We start from the raw sequence: 14,416 nt of genomic DNA, 5'->3' as shown, positions 1-14,416 counted from the left end.
GGAAAGAGAAAAAAGCAAGAAAGCAAGCAAGCAAGAAAGAAAGAAAGAAAGAAGCACAATAATACATTGAACTTTCAAAAATAAAGAGAGAATAGAACTGTGGTTATTAGAGGTGAGAAATGGGGAGGGAAAAGGGGGTTAGCAAGAAATTAGTTAAGGTTGACAAAGATTGATTATGTTTTGTAAACATAAGTATACTAATTATCCTGATTTCATCACCACTTATTATATACATGTATTGATATTCAATTCTTTACCCCACAAATATATATACTCAATTATGTTTCAATAAAAAACAAAGTTAAAAAATAAAAACCTGTGGGATACTACCAAAGCAGTACTAAGAGGGAAATTTTTGTAATAAATGCTTAAAACAAAAGAATAGAAATACTTCAAATAAACAACCTAATGTTACACCTCAAAGAACTAGGAAAAAAGAAAAGAAAGAACAATCTAATCCCACAATTAGTAGACAGAAAGAAAGAATTAAGATCAGAGCAGAACTAAACAAAACAGAGACAAAAAAAAGAAAAAAGAAACAAAAGTTCAACAAAACAAAGTTTTTTGAGAAGATAAACAAAATAGACAAACCGTTAGCTAGACTAACTAAAAAGAGAGAAGACACAAATAACAAAAATCAGAAATGAAAATGAAGACATTACAACCAATACCATAGAAATACAAAGAATCCTTAGAGACTATTATGAACAACTATATGCCAATAAATTTGAAAACCTGGAGGAAATGGACAAATTTCTGGGCACATACAAAATACTAAGACTGAATCAAGAAGAAATAGGAAACCTCAATAGACCAGTTATAAGCAACAAAATTGAAGCAGTAACAGTAGTCTTCCAACAAAGAAGTGCCCAGACCAGATGGCTTCACTGCTGCATTCTACCAAAGCTTTAAAGAACAATTAATATCAACCTTTTAAAACTCTTCTAAAAAACTGAAACCAAGGCCATTCTCCTAAACTCATTCTACTAGGCCAGCATCACTCTGATACCAAAATGAGACAAAGATACAACAACAAAAAAAATAAAACTACAGGCCAATAGCCTTGATAAACATAGATGCAAAAATCCTCAACAAAATATTGTAAACAGACTACACCAGAATATCAAAAAGATTATACAGCATGATCAAGTGGGATTTATCCCAGGAATGCAAGGATGGTTCAACATACACAGATCAATAAATGTGATACACCACATCAACAAAATCAAGGACAAAAACCATATGATTATCTCAATATATGCAGAAAAAATATTTGACAAAATTTGACATCCCTACATGATAAAGACTCTCAACAATCTAGGTGTAGAAGGAAACTATCTCAACACAATAAAAGCCATATATGACAAACCCACCACCAATATCATCCTGAATGGGGAAAAGCTGATAGATTTTCCCTTAAGAACAGAAAGAAGACAAGGATATCCACTCTCACCACTCTTATTTAACATAGTATTGGAAGTACTAGTCAGAGTCAGCAAGAGAAAGAAATAAAGGTCATCCAAAATAGAAAAGGCAAAGTCAAATTGTTCCACTTTGCAGATGACATGGTCCTATATATAGAAAAACCTAAAGACTCTATCAAAAAACTCTTAGAGCTGATAAATGAATTGAATAAAGTTGCAAGATACAAAATCAACATGCAAAAGTCAGTAGCATTTTATATTACAACAATGAATTGCCAGTAAAAGAAATCAAGAAAGAAAGCCCATTTACAATAGTTACCAAAAAATAAAATGCTTAGGAATCAATTTAACCAAGGAGGTGAAAGATCTCTACAATGAGAACTACAAATTGCTGCTGAAAGAAATTAAAGAGGACACAAAAAGATCTAAAGACATGCCATGTTCATGGATTGGAAGAATTAACATTGTGAAAATGTCCATATTACCCAAAGTGATCTACAGATTCAATACAATCCCCATCAAAATACCAATGACATTCTTTACAGAAATAGAAAAAGAAAACAATACTAACATTCATATGGAGCAACAAAAGACCCCAAATAGTCAAAGCAATTCTGAGCAAAAATAAATAAATAAATAAAGCTGGAGGCATTATACTATCTGACTTCAAATTATACTCCAAAGCTACAGTAACCAATACAGCATGGTACTGACATGAAAACAGACACACAGACCAATGAAATGGAATAGAGAACATAGAAATCAATCCACATACTTACAGCAAACTGATCTTCAACAAAGGTGATAAGAACATACCTTGGGAAAAGGAGAGATTCTTCAATAAATGGTGCTGGAAAAACTGTATATCTATGTGTAGAAGATTGAAATTAGACCCATACCTCCCACCATAACCAAAATCAACACAAAAAGGATTTAAGACTTAAATTTGAGACCTGAAAATATAAAATTCTTAGAAGAAAACATAGGGAAACACTTCAGGGCATAGAACCAGGCAAAGACCTTATGAATAAGATCTCAAAGTGTATGCAACAAAAGAAAAATTAAATAAATGGGATTATATCAAACTGAAAAGCTTCTACACAGCAAAAGACACAATCAAAAGAGTGAAAAGACAACCTACAGAATGGGAGAAAATATTCACAAACTATGCATCTGACAAGGGATTAATATCCAGAACATACAAGGAACTCAAACAACTCATTAGTAAAAAAACAATATGATTTAAAAATGGGCCAAGCTGAATAGGCATTTCTCAAAGGAAGACAGAAATGGCCAACTGGTTCAAGACAAAATGTGCAGCATCACTAAGCATCAGGGAAATGCAAATCAAAACTGCATTGAGATATAATCTCACTCCAGTTAGACTGGCTATTATCAAAAAGACAAAGAATAACAAATGCTGGCAAGAATGAGGAGAAAAGTGAACCCTCTACTCTGTTGATAGGACTGTAAATTAGTGCAGCCATCATGGAAAACAGTATAGAGGTTTCCTCAAACAACTACAGACAGAACTGTCAGCAATCCCACTATAAATAGAATACCATCCAGCAATCCCACTAGTGGGTATATACCCACAGGAATGGAAGTCATCATGTGAAAAGGATACTTGCACTCCCATGTTTATCACAGCTCTATCTGCAATAGCTAAGAGTTGGAACCAACCTAAATGTCTGTCGAGAGACAAGTGGATAAGGAAAATGTGGTATGTATATACAATAGAGTACTACTCAGCCATTAAAAAGAGTGACAATTCTACCATTTTGCAGCCACACAAATGAGCTTAGAGAAAATTATGTTAAATGAGATAAGCCAGGCAGAGAAAGAGAAATATTGCACATCCTCAGTCATAAGTGGGAAGAAAAAATTAATAAATTAGAGTGAGAGGAGAGAAAGAGAAAAAGAGAGAAAGAAAGATCACAATAATATGTTGCACTTTCAAAAGGAGAGAACAGACCTGTGGTTACTAAAGGTGCTAAAGGGGGAGGAGGAGAGGGGTTAGCGAGAAATTGGTTGATGGACACAAAGAATGATTATGTTCTGTAATGACGAATATACTAATTACCCTGATTTTATCATCACATATTGTACACAGGTATTGATATTCAACTCTGTACCCCACAAATATGTGTAAACGATTATGTTTCGATTAGGAAAAAAAAAAAAAAAAGGAAGAAAAAATTAAAAATCAGTTTGGTTGCTTTATAAAGAATGGCCTGCAGAAGATGAAGCTGGAAGGAGAGAGACTGGTTAAAAGTATATAGCTACAGTCCGGACAAGAGATGATGACAGCTCCAATTATGACATAGCAATGAAGGTAGTAAGAAATGGTTGCTTTCAAGACACATTGAGAAAGAAGAAGCTATAGGATTTGCTAATAGATTGAATACAAGATGTGAGAGAAAGAGAGGTCTCAAGGATGACTCTAAGATATTTCCGTAAGTAATGGGATGTATGGACATCCCATTTATTGAGAGAGAGAACACCAAGGGAGGAAGAAGTTTAAGAGAGAAAATAAAGAGTTCAGTTTTGGACTGGTTAACTGAGAAAAACAATTAGAAACTGATCTGTGTATACTGCCTGCCGTATGCCTATTTTTTTTTTCATTACGAAGACTTTTCTATTATAAAATAAAACATCCACACTGTAAAGAACATGACATAAATAAAAACAAAATCTGTAAAATCAACACCCAAGTCATTGGTATTTTAAAGCTGTAGCTGGTTAGCTCAGTCTGTTAGAGATGTTATAGCACCAAGGTCAAGTGTTCAGATCCCTGCACCAGCCAGTTGCAAAAAATCAAAAACAAAAAAACCTTCCCAGGTGGCTTACTATGTAGCCAGAGTTGGGAATTATTATTTGGTATTTGGTAATGGTTACAAATTCAACAAGCAATTATAGTCTCTGAGAAAACTTTGGAAAAATCTTTGAGACCAGAGGTTTGGGTTTTATGAATGCATACAATTCTTTTGAATCTGTTGATCAAAATCTTGATTAAAGACAATATTCTGTTATAAGATATAGTAATAAATTGACTTAATATAGTAATTAATTATCAATAAAGTAATTAACTAGCCAAAATTTGTTTGATTCTTACTAAGTGCTTTGAGATGATATTCCCCTTCTTCTGGTTATAGTAGGAAAGGCAGAGCAACTCTATGTGACTCTTTTTCTAATGTTGAAGACTATCTACATTGCATTGTCCTCAGTTATGGGTGTGCTGCCTGGTGAGAAGGGCTAGCAATGTTTGAATCTCCTCTGAGCTAAATAAGCAACCATCTCTCTTGGACTTAGTAAATTGAGGAATTTTGATTAGATCATAAAGTCCCTTCAAAATCTATGTTTCTATGTTTCATAGTTGATTTGACAATCTGAGTGGTGGCCATAGCACAAAATTTCTTAACAGAATTATTAATATCTGTTGCCTTTGTTAGAATTTGACTTGATGATCTAAAAGGAGCATAAAGAGCATCCAAAATAAATTTTTGATTAATTCAGACTTAAAATTGATTGGGTTTTAGGTCACTGATATTTGCTTATAAGCAAAAATCTCTTCACCCACCCAGGTTAACTATTTATTCTTCTCTTCCTGGCTCTGTTTTTCTTCCTTTTAAAATGTCTCATATTTAATAATTGTCTTAATAATGTGGACATATAGTTTACATGTATGAAACAACAAGTCCAGGATATCTAACATCATTTGATCATGTATTCTTCCCTTATAAAAGGTTCTAGCAATTGAGAAAAAAAAGACTCTACACTCTAAAGTAACAAATACCTTTTTTTAATGGAAATTTACATCTTGACCATTTATTCACTATTATAAACAATGCTGCAATGAACATAATAGTATATACATCTTGTAAAAATGTATTTCTGAGGGGATCTCTAAAGCAGGAAATAAAAAATAACAAATGTCATTAAAAAATAAAAGATAATTTATTACATTTTCCTCCAAAGAGAAAAATAAACCATTGACTTTTCAAAATAATCTTTGTGTTTTTTTAATTACAAAGCCCACATTATTTAACGTTCCAAACACCAGAATTATCTTGAAAATATCTTTTCACCAAAAGTACCATGAAACATGGCAGCAGAACAGTAAGAAAAGTGGGCTATACAAAAATTGTTTTTAAAAGATATCCATCACCATTTTGGGCAATGCCTAGAAAAAAGAGGAAACCTATCAATCAATAGCTACTGCATCACACACAATGCCAGAAGCACCTTCAAAAGGTATTAGGAGAACCAATAAATCAGCTAAGATAATTCTCAGATTATTAGGATGGAAAAGGTTTCCTGGCATTTCTAGCTCATCTTGGTGCGCTGATTGCAGACCCAGAGTATTTCCTCTAAGTCCTGACGTGTTTAGCTGCTGTACCCATCTGACATTGGCATTGCAGCTGTGTCTTCTGGGGATTTTTAACTTCATGAGCAGCCAGTGATGAAGGGGTCTTGCTTGGGAGAAGTTTAAACTAATGTTGGGATATAAATTTCAGTATGTGTTTATTTATTAAATAAAGCTTGCTAATTGTGTTCTTCAAATCTTATGTATGTTTCCTAACTTTTCATCATTTTACCTGTCAGTCATTAAGAGAAAGATGTTGAAATCTCCCATTTTAATTGTGCATTTATCAGTTTCTCCTATCGTTTCATACATTTTTCTTTACATATGTTGAGACCAATTTATTAGAGGCATATGATTTAAAATTTGTTATATCTTTCATTTATTATGAAGTGACCTTTTATCATTATATAATGATAACCCTTACCCTTAATAATTATTTTTTAGGATAAAATCTATTTTTTTCTGATATTAATAGAGGGATACTAGCTTTTTCTCAATTTTTTTTACTTTTTAAAAATTGGCTTTAACTTTTTTTCTGTTTCTTTGTTTTTCCATTTCATTATTTATTTTGTTTCTATTCTTTTAGAGGTAATCTTTGATATCTTACCATGGGCACTTAACAATTTGAAAAAGTTTTAAATTAATCAGTATATTAACCCATCTTCCAAAAAGTAGAAGCATCTTAGATCAATTTTATTCCAATTGCCCACTCCCCAAATTATATCAATTTATTTTTCACAGTATAACTTTGGCTTCATGTGGAGAATGGAGGGTGGAAAGAGAAAAAGTGGGTATGAGGGAGCCAGTCAGGAGGCATTGGCACAGGGCCAGGCAAACAATGGTGCAGGCTTAGATGGATGGGTTGGATGCGGTAAGACAATTAAGTGCAATTGTTTCCCAGCATAGGATGGAATCAAAGTACTACCTCATGCAATGTAGCTGGTTTCAATGTGTGTTACAATAAATAATAGCTAAGATTTATTGAGGGCCTGTATGGGTCAGGCACTGCAGTAGCACTTAAAATGGATTTCTTTTTTAATCCTCACAAATATCCTGTAAAATAGATTTTTTGCTTCACTCAGAGAAAGACCCAAGTTTGCAGGCTAAGTATGGGACCACCCTAATGCATGAGTAAGGTAAGAAGCCAGGCCATGATGTGGACAGCAGAGATGAGGGATTGTGATTCTGCACAGGAAGAAAATCATTCCCTTGGGAACCAGCATCCTAAAATCGCTTTGTTTTGTTTGCTTGTTTGTGTTATATTTCAAAGTAAGGTTAAATACCCTTATCTTTCTGTACATCAAACTACAAGGTACATTACAGAATTTGGAATAATCGTGAAAAGAGAGACTCTCGTTTTCTTTTTTTTTTTTTCTTTTCTGCTATCTCAAGAAAGAGAAATAAATATTCAGTTCTTCTATGAATACACTCTACTGTTGTATAATCATACACGGCATCTAGTTTGCATTTTATGATTATTTCTAAGTTCATAGTCATTGAAAACACCCCTTTGTATTAAAAAGACTGAAAAGTTTGAGAGCTGTTTACTGTCTGTCACACATTAAACAATTTTTTTTTTTTTGGTCAATAGAGATTGTTTAAGAGTGATAAAAAATTTCTAATGAGGTACTGATTATGGGTGGTCCCCAATCTATAAACAGGCAGTGTTCCCAAAATTTGTTTGGAACGTCATTTGTATTTCTGTTTAAGCCAATAATTGTAGTTGGCATGCATAGAGTTCATTCTACGTATTGAGAACAAATATGATGTTTTAGTTTTCCAGGAAATACTATGGAAGTAGGTAGATTACTCCCATTTTACAGATGAGAAAACAAAAGCTGAAAGAGGTTTAGTAATTTGCTGAAGATCACCCAGCTTGTAAATAGCAGAGTCGAAATTTTAACCCAGATCAACTCCAAGTTTTGGCCTCATCCCCAGCAGGTTCAAGAAGTCTACTGAAGTCATAAACACAGCATCAATAATATTTGTTAAGAAATCAGAATTTACCTGCTCTCCCTGAGCTTTTCCAAATCCTGAGCATTGACTGAGATTTGAATCTTGTAAGTTTGAGCAGCCCCCAAACTAGAATTTCTCTAAACCTTTCTATAATGACCCACACATGATAGGTGTTCAATAAATACATGAAGAGAGAATTGAATTGAATTCTTTATGGCCAACATGATAAAATCAGAAATACATTTTTCCAATAGATTGCACTGAACGTGTTTGAAGAAGACAGGGTTACAAAGGTGGTCAGCACTGTAGCACATTAGCCTGTACATCTGCTAGGTTCTTACTTTAAGCAAAATACCCAACTACTTCAATAATCTTACCATCTTTATGCTGAAACATGGGTTGCCATTGCCTAAAGAAGAAAGTGCAACCTGTTAGTCACGACCCACCTGGCTCGCCAAGGTCTTGTCTGTTATGTAACTCTTCCATCTTCTTTCTAGCTGTGGTATCTGCCCCAACCTGTCAATGGACTCCCATGTCTCTACTCCTGCCCTTCTATCTGCTGAGAAAAGTCTTTCATTTATCTTTCAAGATAGATGAGGGTCATTTCCACCAGGTTGAAATCCTTGAGTTTCCTCTGTACCTTCTATCAACTTCAATAGCATATTTTGCCAAACTGGCTATTATAAGCCCATTTCTCTGAACTAGATGATGAACTTCTTGAGACTAAAAGTTACATCTTGTTCAGATTTGTATTCTTAATGCCTACCTTATACTAGGTTTCCAACAAATGTTTATTATTGAATGTCAGCAGCATGTTAGGTAAAAGAGAAAATTATGTCAGCCCTGGGCATTAAAAGAACTTGTTGTTTATTTTTTGTTGTTGCTGTCTCAGAAGCAGTCTAAGGTTTAATAATAAAACAGGAACAGTTTGAATACTTTCTTAATACGATACAACATATTGTACGGCAAGCCAAAGGCTCCATCATACTTCATTCATTCATTTACCAAAAGGGATTTATAGAGCACCTGTTCACTAGGACATCATTCTGAATGAGAGAGACAGGTTCCTGCCCACACTGGCCTCACAGCCAAGCAGAATAAACAGGCATGAGATAAATGATCATACAGATTTTTAGGTCAACAATTAGCTTGCCTGTGAAGAAGTGGAGGGTGCTCTGAGAATTTGTAGCAGAAGAACCTAAACCAGTCTGGGGATCAGGCAAGTCTTCTCGGAGGGATGCTTAAGAGGAGACCTGAAAGTTAAGTAGAAAGTGGGCATATTCTGGGCAGAAGCAAGATACTAAAATGAGAAGGATCTAAATGTATTCTGTGAACAGAGAGGAGGCAGTGTGTCCTCTCAACCCTACTAACAATTAAAGAAAAGTGGGTCAAATTTTTAAAAGGACTGATAACCATATCGGATGAAGTGTTGGGAAAGTGAGCAAACACACAGTGTTGGTGGGAGTGTAAAAATTTTTCTGAGGGTAGCTTAGCAATTTGAAGTGTATATAGCTTTGACTCTAAAATGCCAATGTCAGAAATTTAAACAGATCCAGTCAAATGCACAAAGACTTATGTATTCCAGGCTGTTCACTGGAATACTGTTTTTATTAGCGAATATTTGGAAACAATTTAATATTTATCAATAGGGGATTGATGGATTAAATTATAGAATTTAATGGGCTTTAGGAAAGAATATATGTAGCTATACTTATCAATAAGCAAAAGGAGCAAATTTAAAAACTGCATTTATAATATAATCTCATTCTGTGAAAAATATAGTGTGGATTTCCAGTCAAGAGGGTACTAAAACTTTAGCCTTGTTTATTTGAGGCAACTGTGAAAGGAGGTAATTCTGCAAGGAAAAAAATAGGATCCAGAAGGATAAACAAGGTTGTAAGAAAAACAGTGAACACATAAATTGGTAAAATTAATAATAAAAACAATTGGTTCTAATAAATTATAATTAAATTCCAGACAACAATAACAAGAAAAATGACAGAAGGGTTTTCAATGTGCAGTTAAAGCAGGCCAAGGTCTTTGTCTTATTTAGGAAGAATACAAAAATAGTGAATGGCTTGAGATGAGTGGAAAAGCTTGCATATTAAAAATTTAAATGTAAGCACTACTATTTATAGCTACATAAGTGAGTCTAGGAAACATAATACTGAGGAAACAACCAAACAAGTAGTAGAATAATATAGAGAAAATACCATTTCTCTGAAGGTTAAAAATTTACAAAACCTTGTTATATTATCTATAGGTTCAAACATATGTAGTAAAAATATAAAAACATGGATGAAAATAATACATATTAGCCCCAGATGATGTAACTTCTGGAAGGGAAGGAGGGTGGGAGAGGAGTGGGATCATGGAAAGGTACAAAGGTCACAATAGCACACTTTATTTCCTAAAAGAAACCAATACATATCTAAAGCAGATGTAGTAAAATGTTAGCATTTATTAAATCCTGAGGTGGGTCCATGAATTTTGTCAATGTGAATGGTGGCCTCCGATTTGAGTAATGGGGCACTCTGAGTTGAATGCTATACTTCATTGCAACAATGCATACCTTTGAAATATGGTTTATATACCTGTAGTTAGAGCGAAGTGAAATAGAAATGTGATTTAGGGCCTCGCAGGGTGCTTAACTTGGTGGAGCCAGTGTACTTCAGGTCCTGTGCTTGCCTCTGCAGGTCCAGAAACACGAGTTTTGTCTGCTTACCCAGAGGAAATAATCAGGTTTAGGGTCCCTGAGACACACTAACTAAACACAGAAGAGTCGAGGCATTCATTTAAGAAATGTATAACTATCAAAGGGGCCAGGAGGTTCACAAGGAGAGATTACTCTGCTTCTGTAGGATTATCCACATGGAAAACAGGTATCATCCTATTACATATTATTATATCTGTATTAGTGAATGCAAAGCCAGGGATATTCTTAATGATTAGTATTGTTGACTTGTATCCATTTCAAATAGAAGTAATTTAATTCAATAATTATCTGTTGCATCTTCCATAGCCAGGCTGGAAAGACGCACCAGCTGTGATTACTGGTCTGTGCAGCTTCTTCCCATATTGCCCTGGAGACATAATGACAGATACACTCTCTGAGTCTCTGCTCTCTGATCTTCTGCCACACCCCTGATGGAAGTACCACTTTTTTCAGACCAGCCAGGGTGCGATATGTTAGGTTTAAACTTTTCCAGATGCTATTACATTCCAGCCATGCCTTTGTGTGACTTATCCCCACATCAACCAAATGGGACTTGTGTTCTCAAATCCTCTTAGTAATACTCTACAGATAGGTGCTTAGATTACTACTACAGTTCATAATTCTATTCACTATATTGCTGCTTATTAGATTTACTCAATTAGAATGAAATTATTTTTCTTTTTAAAAATTATTTTTTGTATAGTAATACATACACATAGTATGAAATTCAGTAATACAAAAGGATTACAGTAAAATCTCAGCTTCTCTTCCTCCTCTGTCATCTATTTTTTTAATCTCCCTCCAACATTTTTTTTCTTTCTGTTGCTACAATGGAAACTACTGTCACCTGGCGGGGGGGGGGGGTTAGAAAACACTTTCTGAGTTAGGTCCTCTCCTGTGTGTTCTCCCAGCATCCCATACTTACCCCATCCTTAGCACATAGTTTTTTGTTTACTTGCTTGTATCTACCATATACCATAAGCTTCTTGAGGGATGGATTATCTCTGTCTTATTATTTTATTCCCAACTTCTAGCACAGTGAATGAAATAAAACATGTGGTACAATACATATTTGTTGAATTAATAAATACTATTGGTGACTAACATTTACTAAATGTTTACTATAAAATGAATAAGCTATATCGTACTAAGATTATTATTTATTGTAGCAGATGCTATCAGTGCCCACCCATATCCCCCTTGCCTTTACTATTTCAGTACAGACAAAACCAACTTCCAAATGCATTTCTTTGCCTGAGGGCTCTCTCTGACCACCTGAGCCCAAAATGCAAGGGAATTAATGACACCCACCCCCCTGTAATCCTCAACCAGTGACTGATGGGAATCAGCATATAAATACCAGGTTCCCTTTCCCCTAAGGTGGGATAACTCTGAGGCATGTGTCCTACATTTGCTCCCAGGATTTCAAAGCAAGATGAAGCCCTAGTTACCTTTAATGGTAACTTGTTTGAAAATGTACTACCTGACACCAATTTCCTGAAGTTAACCTTGTTGTCTCTAATTGGCCTCACTTGGTCATGTGCCCCTCCTTGAACCAATCACTATCCCTAGAGGGGGGCAAGTGTTTTGATTGGTCAGACTTATGTCACATGTCTGTCCCTGGAGTCAGGGCTGGAATAAATTCTACCAGAACCACAAGGATTGAGAACGAGAAAGGAAAGAAAAGAAAATCAGAGGCCACTTCCAGAAAGCACTATGATTAGATATGGAAGAGCCAAAGAACAGCTATATTCTATTAAAGACAGGACTGAGATTCACTGAGAAAGAAAAAAGATTTTTTTCATTGAGATTTATAGCTGGTCTGAATTATTTATTAGACCTTCTAAGGAAAATAATATTTCTCTATTTTAAACTTTTCCAGAGAGCCTAAAATGAAAGATTCCTTTTTGAAGTAAGATATTTTTCTTTGGTTGGAGAATGATAACATTCACCTCCAGTGAAGCCATAGGCCAAGCATATGGCTTTTATAAATATATTAAAATATTATTCACCTCTGCAAATATACCTGAATGGGCAAGATTTTTCAAAATAATATTTTAAGAGTTTTCATAAAAAGATAAATATTTTGAGGAGCTAGTCCCAGAAAGTTTGAGGTGTCAGCAACTCAACATACTTGAAGTTTCTCACATTAAAAGATGATTAAAAGATTAAAAAGTTCCTCCGCACTTTCCTCTCTACGGTGTTCCTTTTATGCTGTCAGTAAATTCCTTAAACCTAAAGGATGAATATTCTCACTGAACATTCCTATTCTTTTACTCTCCTATCTTTTTACTATCAAAGAAATACTAAATTGTCAATTCAGTATTTTCAAATATAATAATAATAAGAACATTCCCATCTTCGATTTACAGTTTAATTTGCAGACCCATGGCTCTTTGGCTGGATGGGTTGCTCAGTCTTACCTTGAGACTGGATATTTGGTAAACCAACTCTTCAGTCAAGATGCTTAAGGGAGTGCTATCCTCTAAACACATACTCTGAGTTTTTTTCTCCCAAGTAGGGCAAACTAGAAATGCATGTACACTAAGCCCTAAAAATTTCAAAGAGTGGAAAAACCACATATTCTTTCACTAACCCATTTTTCCTAATAATAGTTCACAATAGCATGTGAAATGTTGGTGAGAAAATGTTGGTTAGGAAATTAGAGAATTGGTCAAATGGCACTTTTCCCATCTTTTGAGAGCAGCTTCAAGGTGGGAAAATGACAGTAATTTAAAGACTAAGTCTCCTTCTTGGGCCTATAAGGATCAAGAGGCTGAGTAGAAAGCAATGACCAGAAAGAAAGGTTATACCATTTCTCCAAACCTGGTGTGACATAAAAAATAAAACTGCAAAAACTCCAAAATGAGGGAGAATCAATAGGGAACACTTTAGTGAAATGTTTCAGAGCATAGAAGATCAGCATGAGGAAAAAGAGACAATTTCTGCAAAAGTTAATATGTGCAAAATAGCAATATTTTGCAGACAATTTTTTATTTTCCTTAGAAAAGTATATACTGAAATCTTGCCCTTCCCCTCCAGTGTTGGCTGGGACATTCGTGTAATTGCCTGGAACAGAATTGAAGCCTGCATATCTTTAATTATACCATTGTAAAGGAGAGTAGGCAAGGAAGCTTTTTAACAGAAAGAAAAGACTTTGTGGGGATAGTAATTGCTGGAATGAAATTCTAGTTTGACATCTGTTCCAGATTCACCTGCTGCTGTTGGTTACCTACTTAGAGGCAGCTGGTGACACAGCAAAACACAAGATATGTGAGAGAAGGAGCTAGGAGAACTGAATCTGTCTGTGCCATCTCCACATCAGAGATGTGAGGTCCCAAGAAGTTAATACTTGACCAAAATCACACTATTAAAATACCAGAGTCAATACTTGAACCCAGGCCTTCTGGCTTTCACTACATTTGTTATAAACCCTGTACTTATGTTAATAAATCTAGGATGCCATTAGTTGGTATCTCTTTTTTTTTCCATTTTTTTTTTGTAACAGCCTTATTGAGATATAACTTATACACCATAAAATGTACATCTGTAAGGTGTACTATTCAATGATTTTTCAGTGTATTCAGAGTTGTGCAACTGTCACAACAACCTAATTTTAGAACAGTTTCATCACTCCAAAAAGAAACCCCATATCCATTAGCAGTCACTCTTCATTACATCTTCCCTCCAGCCCCTGGAAAAATGAGGCATGTCTGTGCAATAGAATATTGTTCAGCCTTAAAAAGGAAGGAAATTCTGATCCATGCTACAACACAGAGGAAGCTTGAAAGCATTATGGTAAGTGGAAGAAGCCCGTCACAAAAGATCACATATTGTATGATTCCATTATATGAAATGCCTAGAATAGGCAAATCCACAGAGCCATTGTTTTTTTAAAAAAATTGTACACATAACAAAATTTATCATTTTTGCCATTTTTAAGTATACAGTTCA

The sequence above is a fragment of the Cynocephalus volans genome, chromosome 9 (assembly GCF_027409185.1).
Source record: "Cynocephalus volans isolate mCynVol1 chromosome 9, mCynVol1.pri, whole genome shotgun sequence".
Classification (NCBI taxonomy): Eukaryota; Metazoa; Chordata; class Mammalia; order Dermoptera; family Cynocephalidae; genus Cynocephalus; species Cynocephalus volans.
The sequence above is the reverse complement of the archived record's forward strand: the minus strand, read 5'-3'. Positions refer to the sequence as shown.